Source organism: Pelobates fuscus, chromosome 5 (assembly GCF_036172605.1).
Source record: "Pelobates fuscus isolate aPelFus1 chromosome 5, aPelFus1.pri, whole genome shotgun sequence".
Classification (NCBI taxonomy): Eukaryota; Metazoa; Chordata; class Amphibia; order Anura; family Pelobatidae; genus Pelobates; species Pelobates fuscus.
Genome location: NC_086321.1, coordinates 58,164,913 through 58,183,645, shown reverse-complemented (window position 1 = coordinate 58,183,645; position 18,733 = coordinate 58,164,913). Strand labels below are relative to the sequence as shown.

Below are 18,733 nucleotides of genomic sequence, written 5' to 3'. Positions count from 1 at the left end.
TGGTGGTGGCAGTAAAGTGTGTACTAGGGGGTTAGTGTAGAAGGGATTGCAGGGGTTAATTGAGTGGTTGCTGGGACTAGCAACAGGTAACTAGGGGTCTGGTGTCATTAACCCTGTCACTTCCACACTCTCCCCAATGTCTCGGCTGGGCCTATAGCCCACGCCCGTGACAAGTATCCAGCACAATCAGCAATAAAATCCAATAGTATCCCATCCCCTTTTCCAATCACTGGACGACACACAGTATCAGGAGTAGAACTGAAGTTTAATGGCAACATTCCTGCTTTTATGAGGGACTCACCATAATTAGTACAGTAACCAATCCCATAGACGTTACCTCCCACACATCTCCTCCCCTTAGATTAACAGTTAACAAATATACAGTGCATACTTTTCCCCAATTCTTGGATGTACCCCAAATATGTAGAATACACCTTAAAATATGGTACCCCCTGGTAGCCCTGATCTGGGTGAGAAACATATCCAAAAATCACCCAGATCAGACCAGAGGTTCGGGAGTTATGGGAAGGTAATGATTTGACTGACCGCATGGGTAGAGTAGCCGAAAATAGTTTCATGAAATCTGGCCCTGCAGTCGGTCTCTGTTCGTGCCTCAAAAGTCCCGAAAGGCTATGCCATCCATAGTTAGTGTTGTAATCAGATGAATCCCCTAGTTTGTGGGATTCATCCCGAACGACGGGCTGTTCGTGCGTTTCCATCAGTACTTTCTGCAGCCCTGGAGGTCTTAGCGGTGTTCGGTTAGTTGAGTGTCTGTTTTGAGTTCCAGACACTCGACGACCAAACACTGCTGTTCGCGGGTTTAAGATGGCTGCCGCCACGTGTTCGGCTGCCGAAATGGTGGCCACCCAGGAATACTGCAGAGTGTTCGTGCGTTCAAGTGAATGTAATAAGCAATCAGGGAGGTAAATTACAGCCACACTTCACACCAGGGTGGTCCGGTTGTTCTGTAGTTTAGTTCGTATGGTGAATATAGCCGTTCACATGCAAGCTGGTACATCTTTATACCGAACAAAGTATAGCCATCTATGGTGGTAGGTGATTCGGTGTAATACAAGAAAAACTTTTAAGTATCAACAATAAAAGGGAATAGTTTGGACAGCCAAAGGGGTTCTGCTACAGTCCCCAATAAAAAAAATAAAAAAAATAAAAAACACCTCACACCCACTGGGTTGTACAGGCCTCCCTACCACCTGATATTGTAAATGTTTGCCAAAGTTTGTTAAATGTCATTGTTCAAATGTATTAACACCAAGAAACCTTGAAAATAAAGAATGTCGAAAAAAAAAAAAAAAAAAAAACACAGCAATAGCCAATTGTCAGCTCTAAATTTTGAGACATATCAAACCTACGTGACACTGCACCTTTTGAACAACAAACAAACCTCATCATTTATAGGCTTGTCAAATGCTTCTTCAAACTCGAGTTACACGGTAAACCTCTAACAACGCGCAAGTTTGTCCTGTACCTGCGAACTCTGCTAGTTAGGTTTGGTTTAGTCCAAGCGATTACTCTGGTCATTCATTCCGCATAGGAACAGCTTCATCTGCAGCCATTCTTCTGGTTCCAACTCGCATAATAAAGAAATGGGCCGCTGGAAACCAGCCACTTATTGCAGTTGCATGCTACGTCCAGAAAGGAAATTTAAATGTTTTAATACCATGACTTTGTAAGTATCGTTTCTGATTTAATAAGTATTGCTTATCCTTGTGCCCTCTTTATTACAGGCCTAACCACTCGTCGCTTCCAGCACACCACTACCGACTTATAGTATAATAATATTTACTAGCGATCGGCTATGGTTTCCGACCACAAATGTAAAGGCGTTAGCCTTTAGTTGTGGGAGGAGTTGGCCGGCCTTTTTAAACCCATACCTCCTCCCCTTACCTGCACTCGAGTTCCAGCGTTGCCCTCCCACCTCACCCTTTTGGTTAATATTTAAATATCATCACTCTAATCAGGTGGGCCTAACCACTTGTCGGTTTCCGGCACACCACTACCGACTTAGCATAATAATACTTATTCACGATCAGATATGGTTTTCGACCACAAAATAAAAAAAATAAAAATAAATTATATATATATATATATATATATATTATAATAATAATGAACATCTAGGAATCGCCTCATAAATTGTATATATGTACGAGTTTTAAGGGACATCAAAAAGTTCCATTTCAGAAAGTTCAGGAATGTAAACATTTTCAGGCCCCTCAAAAACCTGACTAAGTCACTTCTAGAGAGCTTCCCATTCTGTTTAAAAATAAAGTTATTTTGATAAAATAAGATTTTTATTAATGTTAAAAACATATATATTTATTTTGCTTTACAAAAAGTGACTTTTTTCCTAAATAAGAAGTTTTTTTGGTTCTGTCCAGAGCTCACAAAGTTAAAGTTATATAGCTGCTACATAAAACCTCTCAAATTTAGGATGTACAATCCCTATTTAGTGCCCAAATCCATCTGTCCCTCTTTCTTATCTTAATATTTCCTGTCTTGGAGCTCTATACCTTTGGTTAGATATTAATGGACACTATAGGCACTTTATCTTATTGAAGTGGTATGGGTGTACTGTGTCAGGGTGGCGGTCCGGTGCCCGGGACCCATACACTGTCCAGGCGTCGGTGCAGGACCGGGACCCAGTATGCCTGATGTTCAGCGTAGGAGTCACAGTGTAGAGGTGGATTAGCAGGGTCTGATGCAGGGTAACCACACACCCTCTGGCGTTGAGCACCAGCATTTGCGCGGCCACATACCAGAACCCTGATGCAGCCACAGCGGATCTCAGAAACTAGGAAATATGCAGACCTCCCAAGAACTGGATAGGGAGGCTCTGCAGCAGTAACCAGGAGCTTAATAGGGAGGCTCCGCAGCAAGATTGTATCCAGTACTAGAAACAAGGCAAGACTAGAGATAGGCACCAAACATGAAAACAAGACAGAACTAGTAGAACCCAGAACCAGAGAAGGATAGTAAGCTAAACCCAGAACATATACACAAGACATGAGGAAAACATGAACATAACATGGGCATGACTGGACAGGACTGTACATGGGCTGGGTATACAAACTAAAACAAGACAAGATAACATAGGTAAAACAAGAGGAGAAATAACTAAGTACTACATATGGAAATCATGGGGATTTAGTCACACTATATGATCATACATTGCATAAGCCTGCCAACAACGCCAATGTACCCCATATCTGGCAGGTCCTACACTGCCTAATGTATGCTAAAACAACCACAGATTCTGAACACATATATAGCACTTACCTGAGAAAGGGCAGAAGCTTTGAGCAGCTGCCTGCAGGAACTCTGACACATAATGAATGACTGAAACATGCGGGTGTGTCACCATAAAACAAACATTTAAATGAATCCAAGAGACTGGGAAATCCAGGGGTGGATCATAGGAATGAACCCAGAAACCCAGCATAAAGAAAACCAGACACAGAATAGAAAACCAAAAACCAAGAAATACTAAACAAGAAATATAAAAAGAGTACTGGATACCAGAAGCCAAGGCCAGACATCTCCGCAGAACATGGCACGATGTGACACACTGTCCCTGTCCCTCTTAGCCCGTAATGTAAAACAGTGCAGTTTCAGAGAAACTGCCTCTAGTGGTTGTCTACCAGACAGCCACTAGAGGTGCTTCCTGCTGTTTCACTGCATTTGACTCAGTGAAACGATGCTGGATGTCATCACTCTTTGCTTGAGGATGTCCAGTGTCTTCAAAATTCATATGGAGTCAATGCTGTTCTGTGGGGAAGGCCTAATATGTGTGTGAAGCTTGCCTCACATGCGCATTAGGTTCCCCCATCGGCTGACGTAGGCAGAGAGAAAGAGCCCGACCCAGCGCCGAGGGACCTTGAAGCTGGAATCAGGTAGTTGTTAAAAGGATGTTTAACCCTTTATTTACTGTGGGGGAGAGAGGGTGTCAGAGGGACACTTTAGTGTTGGGTAGGTTTTGAACATTTGGAATGTTGGGAGGTGTGCTAAACCATGAATGCTGGCTCAAATACTCATGCTCAAAGATAGCAGAATTGGATATTTTTGTCAAACAATTTATAGTAAATGTTACAACTTGGCAATCCAATATGATTTCATTTATTTTTTTGTTAACCCCTGTTAAACAGGCTTTTAGATATGTCTAACATGTCCATAATGTGTTTTATTATAAAATAATTGACCAATTATTTTGGTGCTAAAGTTTCTGTGTCTCTGTCATACTTCTATAACTTACTCTGCCTAGGACAGCCTGCTATATTGATACGGAGGAAGTCCTGAATCTCTCTCCAGCATGTTTCCTGTGCTTTACAATGTGCTATGAGATCTCCACCCAACATTATGGGAAGAGGAAAGAAAGTAGATTGTGACACTGGACAGAACGGTGCTCCAGGTGGTTCCAGCAGATGTCCAGCTCCTGGGAAAGAGTGGACATGTACATCCTTCTTGCCAAACTTCTCAGCCCTTAATGTGGCTTCTTTAGCCAATGTCAAGCTGTCAATGTTACAGTCTTCTCCTACCAGGAAGAGGATGGGCCCTATGGCCTTTTCCAAGCGAACTATGCAGTCTTCATATTCTGGATTCTTGGTATCTCCCAGTGCATAAGTCAACTGAAGTGCTCCAAACTAATTCACTAGAATTCTGTCTGCTTGATATGGAATTCCATCTATTTCTAAATCTCTGTAGCTCAGAGAACTACCATTCACAGCATTGGTTCCATTGATACAGACTGTGGCCTTAACCTGCGGCAGATAAGAAGCCATAGCAAGTGCAATCTCTGCCCCTTTGCACACAACTACCTCCCCAATTCCATTCTCCAAAACCTGCAAGAGAAATTATAAGTCAAATAATTTATAACAGAGATACCCCGAACCCCTAAATCACTTGCTTGCTGTAATGTTTTATGTGTGAAGAGTGTGTCTTCTATTCTTTTTTTTTTAATTCTTTATTTTTAAGATTTTCGTGTTCGTTCGGGTTGGGGTACAGAAGACAACAAGGGAATAAGAGTATTGGTACATTTTGCATAGAGTACATTTTGCATTTGTGGGGAGCGGGGGCAGGGGAGAGGGGGGGAGGGGGTCGACAGGATCCTGCCCGCGCAGGCTGGTCGGGTTGCAAGGCCTACCTGCGAGGGCCGGTGTCTGGGGGCCTGGGCTTATCTAACTGGCCAGTCGTTGGTTAGGCGGGGGTCTCGAGTACCTGACCCAAGGTCTGTGTAGCGATCCTCGGGAGAGTCGAGGCCGGAGGGGTGGGGCGTACACAAGTGATGGCAAGGTCCGCCCATGACCTGCCCGTGGATGTCTTAAGTTGGCTGAGCCGGGTATTGGGATTTGGGATGGGGGGGTGGGTCGTGAGCGGGTGCTCTTGTGTTTGCGGTCCGTTATGTGGTGTGGGAGTGTCTCCGTGTGTGTGTAGTTAGTGTGTTGGAGAGCTCCCCGTGTGTGGGTCTGGGTGCTGTAGCGCAGGCTTGTCGATGTGGGCGTGTGGTCTGTGTCGCTAGGCATGTGGGTGCCGGGTGTGCGTGTTCAATTGTGGGGAGTGATTGTGCATGCCAATGGTACGGAGTCTGCTCCGGCGCCACCCACCCTTCTAGTGAGGTTTGCCGCATTGGGGCAGTGGCGGGGCAGCCCCGCGCCATTAGAGTTATGTAGGGTGATCCTGTCTATATTGTTTTGACCGCGCTATAGTATTTCTGAGAGTTATGTGTGGCGTATTGACCTCTTAAAGCGGGGTGTAGTGTGGGTGTGGCAGCCCCTGGCGTTATAGCTGTCACAGTTCCCCCAACCCTCTAGCGGGGGGGTTGCGGCCTGTTGGGGTGTGGGTTCACCTCTCAATGCAGGGTTCCGTGTGTGTGTTTCGGCCACTGGCCGAATGCGTGTACAATAACCTGTATATAACATGCTTACATTTACAGTTCAACACTATAACACATTAACATTTCGCTGGTAGCAACATGTGTAGCTCGTATGTGCGGTCCGTTATGTGGTGCGGGAATGTCTCCGTGTGTGTGTAGTTAGTGTGTTGGAGAGTTCCCCGTGTGTGGGTCTGGGTGCTGTAGCGCAGGCTTATCGATGTGGGCGTGTGTTCTGTGTCGCTAGGCATGTGGGTGCCGGGTGTGCGTGAGTGATTGTGCGTGCCAATGGTACAGAGTCTGCTCCGGCGCCGTCCACCCTTCTAGTAAGGTATGCCGCATTGGGACGGCGGCGGGGCAGCCCCGCGCCCTTAGAGTTATGTAGGGTGATCCTGTGTATATTGTTTTGACCGCGCTATAGTATTTCTGAGAGTTATGTGTGGCGTGTTGACCTCTTAAAGCGGGGTGTAGTGTGGGTGTGGCAGCCCCTGGCGTTAGGGCTGTCGCGGTTTTCCCTTCCTCTGGCGGGGGGATTGTGGCCTGTTTGGATGTGGGTACGCCTCTCTATGCAGGGTTCCGTGTGTGTGTTTCGGCCACCGGCCAAGTGCGTGTACAATAACCTGTATATAACATGCTTACATTTACATTTCAACAATATAACACATTAACATTTCGCTGGTAGCAACATATATAACATCGAGGCAGGTAAGGAGGAAAGAGAACAGCGGTTTCCGCAGGTACTTCTGGTCCCCCAGGGTGGCCAAACCATCTCGTCCATGTCTCATGGTCGGTCGGGTCAGCCTTTGAAGGGACAGTCGATGTTTGGGTGGTATACCGGGGAGGGAGACAGAGGGGGGGGGGCCTCTTCTGCCTTTCTGCAGCTGTGCTTTGCGGTGCCGTATGGCGATGTTGGCGTTCGCCATGTCTGGCAGGCAGGTTGTTGCGTGGCGTCTGTCGTGGTGGGAGATCTGCATTGGAGTGAGGTGTCTCAGGGAGCTGGGGTAAGCCTAGCTGCGTCAGAATGCAGGGATTTCATCAGGCCTTGTGAGGGAGTGGAATCTGCCATCTTTGCGGATGATTATTTTGAATGGGTGACCCCATGCATAGCAGTGGCGGATCCAGGGGGGGGGCAACAGGGCAATTGCCCCCCCCCGAGAATACCGACGGTCTCCCTCTCCCTCCCCCTCCCCTGCCAGCCCTGCAATGTGTGTGCGGACCGGAGGGGAGATCACAGATCTCCCTAACCGGTCCGCAGGCACTGTGCTGGCAGCCGGCGGGGGATGGAGGGAGTGAGAGGGAGGACCCGGAGGTCAGGCTGCAGCTCCTCCGGGTCCTCCTCTCGCAAGATTTGGAGCGTGGGCTAGAGTTCACTCTCCCCACTGGGACCACCAATGAATTGCCCACCGGACCACCAGGGAAATGTCCCCCCCTCCCCCCAGTAAAGGTAAGAAGGGAGGGGGGACATAGAATATTTATTTAAATAAAAAATATATATATATTAAAAAAAAAGCCCCCATACCCTTATATCACACACACACACACACACTGCCCCCATACACACACACTGCACCCCATACACCCATACTGCCCCCCATACACACACACACTGCCCCCATACACACACACACTGCCCCCCATACACCCATACTGCCCCCATACACCCATACTGCCCCCATACACCCATACTGCCCCCATACACCCATACTGCCCCCCATACACCCATACTGCCCCCCATACACCCATACTGCCCCCCATACACCCATACTGCCCCTCATACACACACACACTGCCCCCCATACACACACACTGCCCCCCATACACCCATACTGCCCCCCATACACACACACACTGCCCCCATACACACACACACTGCCCCCCATACACCCATACTGCCCCCATACACCCATACTGCCCCCATACACCCATACTGCCCCCCATACACCCATACTGCCCCCCATACACCCATACTGCCCCCCATACACCCATACTGCCCCTCATACACACACACACTGCCCCCATACACAAACACTGCCCCCCATACACACACACTGCCCCCATACACACACACTGCCCCCCATACACCCATACTGCCCCCCATACACACACACTGCCCCCCATACACACACACACTGCCCCCCATACACACACACTGCCCTTCATACGCCCATACTGCCCCCCATACACACACACTGCCCCCCCATACACCCATACTGCCCCCCATACACCCATACTGCCCCCCATACACACACACTCCCCCCATACACCCATACTGCCCCCCATACACACACACTTCCCCCATACACCCATACTGCCCCCCATACACCCATACTGCCCCTCATACACACACACACTGCCCCCATACACACACACTGCCCCCCATACACACACACTGCCCCCCATACACACACACTGACCCCCATACACCCATACTGCCCCCCCATACACCCATACTGCCCCTCATACACCCATACTGCCCCCCATACACCCATACTGCCCCCCATACACACACACTGCCCCCCATACACCCATACTGCCCCTCATACACCCATACTGCCCCCCATACACCCATACTGCCCCCCATACACACACACTTCCCCCCATACACCCATACTGCCCCCCATACACCCATACTGCCCTTCATACACACACACACTGCCCCCCATACACACACACTGCCCCCCATACACACACACTGCCCCCCATACACACACACTGCCCCCCATACACACACACTGCCCCCCATACACCCATACTGCCCCCCATACACCCACACTGCCCCCCATACACCCACACTGCTCCCCCATACACCCACACTGCCCCCATACACCCACACTGCTCCCCCATACACCCACACTGCTCCCCATACACCCATACTGCTCCCCCATACACCCATACTGCTCCCCCATACACCCATACTGCTCACCCATACTGCCCCCCATACACCCACACTGCCCCCCATACACCCACACTGCTCCCCCATACACCCACACTGCCCCCATACACCCACACTGCTCCCCCATACACCCACACTGCCCCCCATACACCCACACTGCCCCCCATACACCCACACTGCCCCCTATACACCCACACTGCCCCCTATACACCCACACTGCCCCCATATACCCATACTGCCCCCCATACACACACTGCCCCCATACACACACACACTGCCCCCCATACACCCACACTGCCCCCATACACACACACTGCCGCCCATACACCCATACTGCCCCCATACACACACACTGCCGCCCATACACGCACAGTGCCCCATACATGCACACTGCCCCCCATACTGCCCCCATACACACACACTGACCCCCATAGACCCGTACTGCCCCCATACTGCCCCCTCATACACACACACACACTGCCCCCCTACTGCCCCCATACACACATACTGCCCCCCATACACCCATACTGCCCCCCATACACACACACACACAGCCCCCATACACACACACTGCCCCCCATACACCCATACTGCCCCCCATACACCCATACTGCCCCCATACACCCATACTGCCCCCCATACACCCATACTGCCCCTCATACACACACACACTGCCCCCCATACACACACACACTGCCCCCCATACACACACACACTGCCCCCATACACCCATACTGCCCCCCATACAGCCCCCCATACACACACACTGCCCCCCATACACACACACTGCCCCCCATACACCCATACTGCCCCCCATACACACACACTTCCCCCCCATACACCCATACTGCCCCCCATACACCCATACTGGCCCCCATACACACACACACTTCCCCCCATACACCCATACTGCCCCCCATACACCCATACTGCCCCTCATACACACACACACTGCCCCCATACACACACACACTGCCCCCCATACACACACACTGCCCCCCCATACACACACACTGACCCCCATACAGCCATACTGCCCCCCATACACCCATAATGCCCCTCATACACCCATACTGCCCCCCATACACCCATACTGCCCTTCATACACACACACACTGCCCCCCATACACACACACTGCCCCCCATACACACACACTGCCCCCATACACACACACTGCCCCCCATACACACACACTGCCCCCCATACACCCATACTGCCCCCCATACACCCATACTGCCCCCCATACACACACTGCCCCCCATACACCCATACTGCCCCTCATACACACATACTGCCCCCCATACACACACTGCCCCCCATACACCCATACTGCCCCTCATACACACATACTGCCCCCCATACACACACACACACTGACCCCCATACACACACTGCCCCCCCATACACACACACTGCCCCCCATACACCCATACTGCCCCCCATACACCCATACTGCCCCCATACACACACACTGCCCCCATACACCCATACTGCCCCCCATACACACACACACACACTGACCCCCATACACACACTGCCCCCCATACACCCATACTGCCCCCCATACACCCATACTGCCCCCATACACACACACTGCCCCCATACACCCATACTGCCCCCCATACACACACACACACTGACCCCCATACACACACTGCCCCCATACACCCATACTGCCCCCATACACCCATACTGCCCCCCATACCCACACACTGCCCCCCCATACACCCATACTGCCCCCCATACACCCACACTGCCCCCATACACCCACACTGCCCCCATACACCCACACTGCCCCCATACACACACACTGCCCCCATACACCCATACTGCCCCCCATACACACACACTGCCCCCATACATCCACACTGCCCCCCATACACCCACACTGCTCCCCATACACCCATACTGCTCCCCCATACACCCATACTGCTCCCCCATACACCCATACTGCTCCCCCATACACCCATACTGCCCCCCATACACCCACACTGCCCCCCATACACCCACACTGCCCCCCATACACCCACACTGCTCCCCCATACACCCACACTGCTCCCCCATACACCCACACTGCCCCCCATACACCCACACTGCCCCCTATACACCCACACTGCCCCCATATACCCATACTGCCCCCCCATACACACACTGCCCCCATACACACACACACACTGCCCCCCATACACCCACACTGCCCCCATACACACACACTGCCGCCCATACACCCATACTGCCCCCATACACACACACTGCCGCCCATACACGCACAGTGCCCCATACATGCACACTGCCCCCCATACTGCCCCCATACACACACACTGACCCCCATAGACCCGTACTGCCCCCATACTGCCCCCTCATACACACACACACACACTGCCCCCCTACTGCCCCCATACACACATACTGCCCCCCATACACCCATACTGCCCCCCATACACCCATACTGCCCCCATACACACATACTGCCCCCCATACACCCATACTGCCCCCCATACACCCATACTGCCCCCATACACACACACACACTGCCCCCATACACCCATACTGCCCCCATACACACATACTGCCCCCCATACACCCATACTGCCCCCCATACACCCATACTGCCCCCATACACACACACACACTGCCCCCATACACACACACTGCCCCCCATACACCCATACTGCCCCCCATACACCCATACTGCCCCCATACACCCATACTGCCCCCCATACACCCATACTGCCCCTCATACACACACACACTGCCCCCCATACACACACACACTGGCCCCCATACACACACACACTGGCCCCCATACACACACACACTGGCCCCCATACACACACACTGCCCCCATACACACACACTGCCCCCATACACCCATACTGCCCCCCATACACCCATACTGCCCCCCATACACCCATACTGCCCCCCATACACACACACTGCCCCCCATACACACACACTGCCCCCCATACACCCATACTGCCCCCCATACACACACACTTCCCCCCCATACACCCATACTGCCCCCCATACACCCATACTGCCCCCCATACACACACACTGCCCCCCATACACACACACTGCCCCCCATACACCCATACTGCCCCCCATACACACACACTTCCCCCCCATACACCCATACTGCCCCCCATACACCCATACTGGCCCCCATACACACACACTTCCCCCCATACACCCATACTGCCCCCCATACACCCATACTGCCCCTCATACACACACACACTGCCCCCATACACACACACACTGCCCCCCATACACACACACTGCCCCCCCATACACACACACTGACCCCCATACACACACACTGACCCCCATACAGCCATACTGCCCCCCATACACCCATACTGCCCCTCATACACCCATACTGCCCCCCATACACACACACTGCCCCCCATACACCCATACTGCCCCCCATACACCCATACTGCCCCCCATACACCTATACTGCCCCCCATACACCTATACTGCCCCCCCATACACACACACTTCCCCCCATACACACACACTTCCCCCCATACACCCATACTGCCCCCCATACACCCATACTGCCCCTCATACACACACACACTGCCCCCCATACACACACACACACTGCCCCCCATACACCCATACTGCCCCCCATACACACACACTGCCCCCCATACACCCATACTGCCCCCCATACACCCATACTGCCCCCCATACACCCATACTGCCCCCCATACACACACACACTTCCCCCCATACACCCATACTGCCCCCCATACACCCATACTGCCCCCCATACACCCATACTGCCCCCCATACACCTATACTGCCCCCCATACACACACACTTCCCCCCATACACCCATACTGCCCCCCATACACCCATACTGCCCCTCATACACACACACACTGCCCCCCATACACACACACTGCCCCCCCATACACACACACTGCCCCCCATACACCCATACTGCCCCCCATACACCCATACTGCCCCCCATACACACACACTGCCCCCCATACACCCATACACCCATACTGCCCCTCATACACACATACTGCCCCCCATACACACACACACACTGACCCCCATACACACACTGCCCCCATACACCTATACTGCCCCCATACACCCATACTGCCCCCCATACCCACACACTGCCCCCCATACACCCATACTGCCCCCCATACCCACACACTGCCCCCCATACACCCATACTGCCCCCCATACACCCACACTGCCCCCATACACCCACACTGCCCCCATACACCCACACTGCCCCCATACACCCACACTGCCCCCATACACCCACACTGCCCCATACACCCACACTGCCCCCATACACACACACTGCCCCATACACCCACACTGCCCCCCATACACCCACACTGCTCCCCCATACACCCATACTGCTCCCCCATACACCCATACTGCTCCCCCATACACCCACACTGCCCCCCATACACCCACACTGCCCCCATACACCCACACTGCTCCCCCATACACCCACACTGCCCCCCCATACACCCACACTGCTCCCCCATACACCCACACTGCCCCCCATACACCCACACTGCCCCCTATACACCCACACTGCCCCCATATACCCATACTGCCCCCCCATACACACACTGCCCCCATACACACACACACTGCCCCCCATACACCCACACTGCCCCCCATACACACACACTGCCGCCCATACACCCATACTGCCCCCATACACACACACTGCCACCCATACACGCAGTGCCCCCATACATGCACACTGCCCCCCATACTGCCCCCATACACACACACTGACCCCCATAGACCCGTACTGCCCCCATACTGCCCCCTCATACACACACACACTGCCCCCCTACTGCCCCCATACACACATACTGCCCCCCATACACCCATACTGCCCCCCATACACCCACACTGCCCCATACACCCATACTGCCCCCCATACACCCACACTGCCCCCATAAACCCACACTGCCTCCCATACACCCATACTGCCCCCATACACACACACTGCCTCCATACACACACACTGCCCCCATACACACACTGACCCCCATACTGCCCCCATACACACACACTGACCCCCATAGACCCGTACTGCCCCCCATACTGCCCCCTCATACACACACCTTGCCCCCCATACTGCCCCCCATACACACACACTGCCCCCTTACACTGCTGCCCCATATACACACATTGCCCACACTCACACATACACTGCAATACTCACACACACACACACACTGCAACTGTTACACACACATACTGTCCCACACATACACTGCATCCCTGACATACACTGCCGCTCTCACACACGCACACACACTGCACCCCTTACACATTGCACCACTCACACACACTACTGCTCCTATGCACTACTACAGCCCCATTTCCCAGCAGACTTCAGGTAAGTTGTCAAACTGTTCTTAAACGGTTTGACTACTTACTCTAGGAGGGGGTCCCGACACTATTGACACCATAACCACTACACTGAGCTGTAGTGGTTATTGTGTCTGGATTATTTCTTTAAAAAATCTACAAGTGCCCCTCCCGAGATCAGGCTCTGGATCCGCCACTGATGCATAGCGGAGGCCGTGGTGACTAAGGTGTTGCGTAAGCGGTCGTAGATCTCTCCGCCATTTTAGGGTAGTTGGTGCCAGATCTTGAAATAGTTGGACTGGCACTCCTTCCAGTTCTATGGGGGTGTCCCTAGCAGCTCGCATAATTATCTCCTTTATATGGTAAAAGTGGAGCCTTACCACAATATCCCCAGGTGTAGCGGCATTGGCGCTTGGGGCTCGCAGTGTCCGGTGTGCCCGGTCCATCAATAGATCACCTGCTGTGGCCTCTGGCAGGAGGTTTTTGAATACCTCTGTGAGGGTGTCAGTAAGGAGGTCAGTGGATATTGTTTTTGGGATGCCCCTTACCCTGATGTTATTCCTGCGCGTTCTATTATTGAGGTCTTCGTTGGTTTCTTCGAGGGAGCGTAATTGATCACGTAGGTATTGAATTTCAGTGCCGTGGGCTTGAATCCTTTCATCTGTGTCCGCCATTTTGGCCTCTGTGGCCTGTGCACGGGCTGAGAGGTCTGCCATGCCTTCTAGTATGGGGCATAGCCTTTTGTCCAGTTCCTCTGCCACGGGAGGTGAGTGGGAGGCCCCTGTGCCACCAGAGCAGCGTCCCCTGTCGATTTCACGATTTTCCCCCACCTGGCATGGCCCTAAGTCATTCATGTGGTTGTGGTGTCTGTCCTCTGTCTACAGCTCTTCTATGTGGCCTGTCGGTGGCTCGGTGTTGCGTCAGGTGTGTGTAGGGCTGGGGTGAATAAGCTATCGGTCATACATCGTCCGTCAGTGGATCCGGGCGCAGGTTGGTCGTGGGTTGGGGATGTTTCTCCAACGTCCGTGGTGGTGAGTGTGGGGAGTCCTGATGGCCTGTGTTGCCCGCTCCCCTCGTAATGGTAAGGTGTTGGGACAGTCTGTTCGTTCCTCCGGGATCCCATCCCTCCCGACAGCCCTCCCCCCCTCTGTCTCCCTCCCCGGTATCCCCCCCTCTCCCTTCCCATCCCCCACCCCTCCCGTGCCTTGAGGGTTATCTGGTTTGGGGTTGGGTGGCTGCGAGAGAGAAACGCTTCGCTAGGTGTGTGTGTATGTACTGTCCCCTTTATGGTAGACTTGCTGTGTGCCGCCCAGTGTCCGAAACTCAAAGTCCCATTTCTGATCCCGACGTCAGGCTTCTGTGGTGGGCATCAACCGGGAGAGGAGTGTCTGAAACGGGATGTGGTGCATTCTGGGAGTAGTCCAGTGGATGCTGGGGGTTATTGCCGAGTGGGGTTGCTGTGCCGGTCATTATTGGTTGCTTTCCCGGGGTTGTAGCTGTCGGTGTAAGGAGGGGGTTGTTCCAAGGCGTAGCGCTTTGTGCAGGAAACTCTGCTGTAATTTGTTTTGGTTGGGGCTGGAGGGCATTGGTGTAGTGCCCGGTAAGAGTGGCTGAGCTTTGTTTTTCAGCGCTTCGTGGTTCCCGCCGGGATGTAGGCCCGTCTCTGGAGTTTTATGTTGTAGTCTGTTCATCAGTTCCTTCCGTGGGCAATAGTGCTTGATGGTGGTGCAATGGTTGTGCTGAGGAAAACTTCCCGGAGTGTGTGAGTCGTGTTGCGCTAGTAGTCGTTTTGTTCTAGGCCTCTGGCTTGGGATCGCTCAGGTGGTGCGGTAAAGGGTTGGTCCGTGCAGTGTCGATCGAGGACGTCTGTCAGGGGTGTCGGGGTGTAGAGGCGGGTAGCTATTCCTGCGTCACTGTCCCCCATCTCCTCACCTCTACTGCCTTGCTGCAGCTGTGCTTCGCGGTGCCGTATGGCGATGTTGGCGTTCGCCATGTCTGGCAGGCAGGTTGTTGCGTGGCGTCTGTCGTGGTGGGAGATCTGCGTTGGAGTGAGGTGTCTCAGGGAGCTGGGGTAAGCCTAGCTGCGTCAGAAGTGCAGGGATTTCATCAGGCCTTGTGAGGGAGTGGAATCTGCCATCTTTGCGGATGATTATTTTGAATGGGTGACCCCATGCATAGCGGAGGCCGTGGTGACTAAGGTGTTGCGTAAGCAGTCGTAGATCTCTCCGCCGTTTTAGAGTAGTTGGTGCCAGATCTTGAAATAGTTGGACTGGCACTCCTTCCAGTTCTATGGGGGTGTCCCTAGCAGCTCGCATAATTCTCTCCTTTATATGGTAAAAGTGCAGCCTTACCACAATATCCCCAGGTGTAGCGGCATTGGCGCTTGGGGCTCGCAGTGCCCGGTGTGCCCGGTCCATCAATAGATCAGCTGCTGTGGCCTCTGGCAGGAGGTTTTGGAATACCTCTGTGAGGGTGTCAGTAAGGAGGTCAGTGGATATTGTTTTTGGGATGCCCCTTACCCTGATGTTATTCCTGCGCGTTCTATTATTGAGGTCTTTGTTGGTTTCTTCGAGGGAGCGTAATTGATCACGTAGGTATTGAATTTCAGTGCCGTGGGCTTGAATCCTTTCATCTGTGTCCGCCATTTTGGCCTCTGTGGCCTGTGCACGGGCTGAAAGGTCGCCATGCCTTCTAGTATGGGCCATATAGCCTTTTGTCCAGTTCCTCTGCCACGGATTTTTTTAAATCTGCCAGGAATCCCCTCATGTCCCTCCTGGTCAGTGGTGCCTCTGATCTTTCAGAGTGTGCCTGGCTGCTCATCTCGGAGTCCGAATCCGTCTGCGGGGGTTCTAAAGATGGCGCCCGTTGTTGTTCAGGCTTCTGCCTGAAGATTGGCGCGACTGAAGAATTTCGGGCTTTCTTCCCGCCGCCCATGGGGAAGGTACGTGTGGGTGTCTGGGGGGGTAGCAAGGGGTATTTTCGGGGGGTTTGGCTCAGGTGCTGTGGATGGCGTTCTATTGGGCTAGGTCTCGGCGGAGCTCGGGGATTATGCGGCCATTCACGCGCGGGGTTAAGCTCCGCTTCCTTCTATTCTTCATTTTACAAAGTGCATATTTCAATAGAAATTTAATTTTTTTTTTGTTTTTTGCTTTTTAAATTAACCTTGTTACACCCCCTTGACAGCCAATTACACAACAGGTCATGTTATTTTTTGGTTTGATTTGCTCAGTGGAGCTAATCTCAAGAGGCAGCAATTGCTCAGAGCCAAGTCTGTGATTGGTCAGCATGGCCGGCCTTTGTGGTGGGTAAGCTGTGCGTTACAGGTTTAATGTTACAGGCTGGCTGAGTTAAGTGTTGAAAATGCAGAGCAAGTAAAGTGCGTCCTGCTGTGCACTTGACTTGCACATTATGAGGGGAGAGCCGCGGCCGGGAGTGTGGAGGAGGAGCGTGACGTTGACATGCTGTTCCTTCACAGGGAGCCAAGGAAAGGCATGTGTTTGTGTGTGAGGGCGGTGGCTAGTGCTCCTAAGACGTCGACTCGATGGAGTGGGAAACTGACAGCTGGATTCAGGGAGCAGCAGCCTTTAATGTAAGTGCTTGTTCTTATTGCTTTTTTTTTATTTTATTTTTTTAATAGATTGCGTTTTATTGTAGGGGGGGCAGGGGACAGATGGAAGGAGGGGATGGCAGGGGACTAATGAAGGGGATTGCAGGGGTTTGGTTAAGGGGGCAGGTGGCAGATTGTGAATGTGACTGAAATGGTCTAGACGGGGTCTAGGGCACCACAAGATTGGCTCGCACAGGGCGCCTGAACACCTAAGGCCGGCCCTGTTGGTCAGACACCAATTAATATATGCATAATTAAATGTTTTAAATTTTTTTTTTGGGGGGGGGGGGGCAATGGAGTGTCACTTTAAAACATTCTAAGGTAATATAGGAGGTTCCTTAAAAAGTTCAGCTTTTATATACTCTGCTTAAAGGGACACTCCAGGCACCCAGACCACTTCAGCTCATTGGAGTGGTCTGGGTGCCAACTCCCACTACCCTTAACCCTGCAAGTGTAATTATTGCAGTTTTTCATAAACTGCAATAATTACATTGCAGGGTTAACTCCACCTCTAGTGGCTGTCTACTAGACAGACACTAGAGGTCACTTCCTAGTTTCTAGCACAGGAAACCAGTGCTAGAGCGTCGCTGGACGTCCTCACGCTGTGTGAGGACCTCCAGCGTCGCTCAAATCCCCATAGGAAAGCATTGAAATGATTTTTCAATGCTTTCCTATGGGGAGACGTAATGCGCATGCGCGGCATTTCCACGCATGCGCATTAGGTCTCCTCGGCCAGTGGGCGAGATCAGTCTCGCCCACCGGCCGACGCAATCACAAGGAGGAGCGTCGCGGAGGCGGAGACAGCGGCGAGGGACATCGCCGCTGTCCCAGGTAAGTGACTGAAGGGGTTTTCACCCCTTCAGTAACCGGGGATTGGTGGGTGGGAGGGAGAAGGACCCTCCAGTGCCAGAAAAACGGATCGTTTTTCTGGCACTGGAGTTTCCCTTTAACTTCCATCATGTGATTAAATAATAT

General features: G+C 52.5%; 1 protein-coding gene and 1 pseudogene across 1 annotated transcript in view; both read right to left on the bottom strand.

Annotated features, from left to right (window-relative positions):
• The window catches only part of LOC134612453 (acyl-coenzyme A amino acid N-acyltransferase 1-like), a 53,956-nt gene extending 50,600 nt beyond the window's left edge, over positions 1-3,356 (bottom strand). Inside the window, exon 1 of the mRNA XM_063456811.1 lies at positions 3,298-3,356. The gene's annotated coding sequence lies outside the window, so the exon portion shown is untranslated. The remainder of the gene's footprint in view (positions 1-3,297) is intronic.
• Positions 3,357-4,259: 903 nt separating this feature from the next.
• Positions 4,260-18,733, bottom strand: part of LOC134612452 (acyl-coenzyme A amino acid N-acyltransferase 1-like) — a 28,866-nt pseudogene continuing 14,392 nt past the window's right edge.